We start from the raw sequence: 5,729 nt of genomic DNA, 5'->3' as shown, positions 1-5,729 counted from the left end.
TGTTGTGACCTAAAAGAGCATGCAAAAGGGAGTCGGATCTGGAGCTGGGTCTGGCGGCACGGAGCCAAATGCGGCCTGGATCCGAAAGACGATACGCGGACCGGGACACAAGATCAGCACGTAGACCGAGACACGAGATCGACACACATGCCGGGACACGAGATCGACAAGCAGGCCGGGACACGAAATCGGCACGCAGGCCGGGACACGAGATCGGCACGCAGGCCGGGACACGAGATCGGGATAGGACATCAGCGCACAGGTTGAAATAGGATCTCGGCATGTAGGCCAGGAAATAACAACAAGAAGAAGGCTAGACATACAAAGTACATCGTCTGAAATACAACCGCGGCTCGAAGGCCGGAACACAAAACATGGGCGGGATCATCGCATAAGTTGGAACACAATGCACAAGCCAGATTGCGTGAAGGTTGGAATAATGACGGCATGTATCGGAGTACGACCATATCAGCGTCAACAGGGCTTGCTGCCATAGTTGGCGCTTGGCGACAGCCACCACCGGGAGCTGCACATGGTGGAGACGGCTACCACATCAACACTGTGCCAACAATGGTCCGGCTACAGCGGGAACAACTAACCCGATAGCTCACTGTCGCGACGACGACTGGAAAGGGAGTAAGAGGGAGGCTCGATGGCTGGAAGGCGAGCGTGAGAGAGGGCCGGCATGCGTAGGCCGGGAGCAGAGGAGGTGTCAGCACTGGGGAGGGGATACGACGGAAACTCTCCAAGGCAGCCTCTGTGTTTGAGCAGTGACAACCTCGGCCGCGACATGGAGAGGGAGAGGTTATTGGTTAGTCCTAGGAAAATCGTACCAGCTCCACTGTACAAAAATTTTGTACAAGTGTCGAACCTTTCCTTAAATAACCTATTGTGTTCTTTAGAAGTTAAATTAGGAATCGCAGACGGAACTTAACATCATTGATTCCAAATTTAACTTATCTGTTCTTAATGGTTTAGATTTGAATCGCAAGCGGAACTTAACACTATTAATTCAAATCCACCTAAGTTATTAATTCCATAAATATTAATTTCCAAAATTGACTTCCAGGACTGCATGGCGAGGCACATGGCCTTCTTGGATATGGAAGCAACCACCACTGCCTAGGCAAAGTCTTTTAAGGAAAGCTAATATTTATTTCCTTAAATAACTCTAGGTTAACCAAAAAGAACAATCGAATCACAAATTAGAAAAATAAAAGAAAACACAAACTCGAAAAAAAAACTATTTCGAAAACTCTAGAATCATATGCCTCTTGTGTTTAGTATTTCCAAAAATAACAATACAAAGAAAACTAGTATGAAGCGGAAAACAATTACTAGTTATACCTTTCTTTGTAAGCAAAAATAACCTCTTGATCTTCTACCGTATTCCACTTCTAACCTCGGGCGTTGTGTGGGCAACGATCTTCCGAGACGAGAACCACCAGGCACCTTCTTCTCCTTTGCAAGGTTCGGCCACCACAAGACTCCAAGAGAGGATGAGGTTCAGCTACCACCACCAAGCTCCAAGGGATGCAAGAACAAAACCTCCTTTCTCTCCTTTTCTCCAACCTAGATCTGGCCACCACAAGGACTCCAAGAGAACAAGATAGTTCGGCCACAAGAAGGAGAAGAGAGAAGAGGAAGAGGAAGAGGTCGACCACCACACCAAGGAAGAGAGGGAGAGAAAAATAATAGAGTCGTTCCAATGAAGGTACCTCTACCTCCTCTTTTATATTCCTTGGTCTTGACAAATAAGGAAATTTAATTAAAAACTTCCTTAATTATTTTTTCATGAAAAAGAAAAATTAATTTATTAAAAATCAATTTTCTTATTTCAATAATATTGGTCGGCCACTTATTTCCCCAAAACAAGGAGAGTTTTAATTAAACAAGAATTAAAACTTCCTAATTTGTTTCCAGAAATTTATAAAAATTTCTCCAATAATTTTATCCCTTCATGATTGGTTAGTAAAAAGGAAATTTTATAAATTAAAATATTTCTTTTAAATATGTGGATAATTTTCAAAAAGGAAAGTTATCTCTAAAAATTAAAATCTCCTTTCAATCTACAAATAAGGAAAGATATCAAATCTTTTCTTAATCTTTTGTAGAAACTTATAAAAGAGAATATTTAATTTTTAAACTCTCTTTTAAATCATGAACATGGTTAAAAAGGAAAGTTTTTCTCAAAATTTAAATCTACCTTTCAATCTATAAATAAGGAAAGATTTCAAATCCTTTTTAATCTTTTGTAGAAAGCTATAAAAGGAAATATTTAAATTTTAAACTCTCTTTTAAAACCATGGAATCCACATAAGAAAAATTTATAAATAAAATCCTTTTTAATATGATGTGGCCAGCCACCTAAGCTTGGGCTCCAAGCTATTGGCCGGCCACCTTAAGGCTAAACCTTTAGGCTTGGCCGGCCCTAAGCTTGAGCTTCAAGCTTGGCTTGGCCGGCCCCTATTGGTTGGGTAAGAAGGTGGGTATGTGGTGGGTATAAATCTCTATATACAAGAGGCTACGATAGGGACCGAGAGGAGGAATTGATTTTGGTCTCCCGATGAAATTAAGCATCCCGTGTTCGCCCCGAACACATAACTTAATTTCATCAATAATAATTCATTCCACTAAAGAACTATTATTGAACTACCGCACCAATCCCAAATTATATTTTGGGCTCCTTCTTATTTTGAGTGTGTTAGTCTCCCTGTATTTAAGATGTCGAATGTCCACTAATTAAGTGAGTTACTGACAACTCATTTAATTAATATCTTAGTCCAAGAGTAATACCACTCAACCTTATCGTCATGTCGGACTAAGTCCACCTGCAGGGTTTAACATGACAATCCTTATGAGCTCCTCTTGGGGACATTATCAACCTAGATTACTAGGACACAGTTTCTTTCTATAATCAACAACACACACTATAAGTGACATCACTTCCCAACTTATTGGGCTTATTGATTTATTGAACTAAATCTCACCCATTGATAAATTAAAGAAATGAATATCAAATATATGTGCTTGTTATTATATTAGGATTAAGAGCACACACTTCCATAATAACTGAGGTCTTTGTTCCTTTATAAAGTCAGTATAAAAAGAAACGACCTCTAATGGTCCTACTCAATACACTCTAAGTGTACTAGTGTAATTATATAGTTAAGATAAACTAATACCTAATTACACTACGACATTCCAATAGTTTGTTCCTTTCCATCTTGGTCGTGAGCTACTGTTTATAATTTATAAGGTACTGATAACATGATCCTCTGTGTGTGACACCACACACCATGTTATCTACAATATAAATTAATTGAACATCTACATTTGGTATATATATATATAAATGTAGACACTTGACTTATGTGATTCTTATAAATGTATATACAAAAGATAGACTTTTAGTATACACCCCAACAGAGGCAGCCTCGGCAGCCAGCGTGGAGAAGAAGGAAGCGGAAGGAGGCAATGTTGTGGCCGGCGTCGCGAGGAGAAGGAAGAAGAAGGGGTCGGTCTCTCTGGTGGTAGCGTCACGAGGGGAAAAAGAAGAAGAGAAGAGCAGAACGGCAGCCGGCGCCGGCGAGGAGTTAAGCCTGGGGAAGACAAGTTGGCGGTGTCGCAAGGAGGAGAAGGAGAGGAGGAGGGTTAGCAGCCGGCGTCGGCTCCGGCGAGGAGCGTGGGGAAGAGAACGCTGGCCAAGTTTTCTGGCGGTGACGAAAAAGGTTCCACGAAGCCCCCCCATTCGCATGCTACAGTGTCCCCTCTTAAAACCCTACCCTATGCTTTTACCAAATTGCCTCTCCCTTTTCCACTAATTACTCCCCTGCCCTAAACCATATCCACATCATTTACCAAGGTACATTCCGTTTTATACTTTCATTTCTTGTCTAATAAACTCTCAATGCTTTTAGCTGTAACATCATGAGTTCAAGGGAAATGTTAGATTATATATATTTATTTGTTTATAATTTTTAGGATAATTTAATATTTTTTCCTTTTCTAGTTAAGATTTAGGATTTAGGATTTTTTTAACTTAGCTATATAATACTTTATACTTTGTATTTCTAATATTCTTTGGGATGTAATAATATCACTAGCTTTTGTTAGTGTAGGGTGCACCAAAATTGAATCTGAGTTTTGATATTGTCAAAAGTTCAAGTTAAGTTTTATTGTGATCTAACAAGTTAACTAAGTGTGCAGGATATTTACTCAACCGGGAAAATCTTAACATATCGTGGAATCTAGACAAGAAGTTTAAAGGAGCCGACACTTGGCAGGGAAGCTCGATAAGTTTAAAGGACTTGATATCAAGAGAATGTCCTAGTGAGCCGATCCGACGCTAAATGATAAATTCTAAATAGGTCTAGAGGACCAATGTTTGGTAGGTAGGTTGAAGTAAGTAACTGGAGAAAAGTGATGGTGAGGTCGTGTTCCAAAAATGAACAACCTTAGATCGCTGATCCAATTGAAGAAATCAGAAAGGTTTTCAAGTTGAGATTAAGACAGTTTTTACTATCAATTACTACTCATGCATCATATATTTCTATCCTAAATTTGTTTTACAGGAATAATTGTTTAACTATTTTTTATAGGAATATTTGTTTAACTCTATTTTGCGGGAACTAGTCTGATCGGTCGATCGAACCAGGTTAATTCAGGCCAAAGATCAAATTGAACCAAAGCAAACATGGAAGCCAAGCTGATTGGTCAACCGAACTTAGGAATCGGTCGACTAAATAATGCTTTAATGGGGAATTAGTGATGAATCTCGGTGAACAGGAAAACTGCTCTGTTTGATTGACCGAACAAGGTGATCGGTCAATCGAACAAGGTGATCGATCGACACATCAATTAATGCTCATAAATATGCGAAGATTGGATCTCGATGAGAAGGAAAGCAAGGGGTTTAGTCGATCAATAGGAGAATCAATTGACCAAAAGGATCAACCGACCGAATGGGTTTTCAGTCGACCAAACCTAACTTATAAAAGGACCTCAAAATTTGTTCCAAAGAAACAACTCTCTGAATATTCATGTGTCACATTCTACTCGTGACTCTACTGTTCTGTGTCATAAGTCCACATGCAAGTTGTTACACTGAGAAGTGCCAACTCGCTTAATCATCTACCTTTTGTGGGAATATTTTATTTGTAGCTTGTATTCTTACAAGAAGATTGTAGTGTGTTACTATCATTCTTTCATTATATAAATTATTTCTTTATGAAGATTTCAGGAAAAAGAATTATAGTGAATTATCAAACGGTACGATCAAGGATCGCGGGTCTTAGAATAGGAGTCAACATAGACTCCAAATCAAGTAACTACTTAAGTCGCCTGTCTTTCTTTTTGCTATCTTATTTTTCATTGCCTTATTTTGATATTTGTTTTACGAATCGATAAAAAAAGAAAAAAAAAATTAATGAGCGATATTTATCCCTCCCTTCATTTCGATCCATCAGCCTTTTCCTCTTCTTAATTTCTACCCAGATTAAGTGAATTGTCATATAAATAATGAAAATACTAATATGAAGAGATCTTTAAGAACAATCACACCTTGAGCAGAGGCAAGTACACTCATGAGATCCGATAAACAGGAAATTAAGCCAGAAAGTCTGCAGTGGCTAGGAACCAACTAATCATCGTTCCTTAATGAACTCCTAAGCAAGAGCTCTTTTGTCTGAGCCCCTAAAATACCACTCTTATCGTTTTTGAAATAAAAA

Source organism: Zingiber officinale, chromosome 2A (assembly GCF_018446385.1).
Source record: "Zingiber officinale cultivar Zhangliang chromosome 2A, Zo_v1.1, whole genome shotgun sequence".
NCBI lineage: Eukaryota > Viridiplantae > Streptophyta > Magnoliopsida > Zingiberales > Zingiberaceae > Zingiber > Zingiber officinale.
This window is presented reverse-complemented; position numbering follows the sequence as displayed.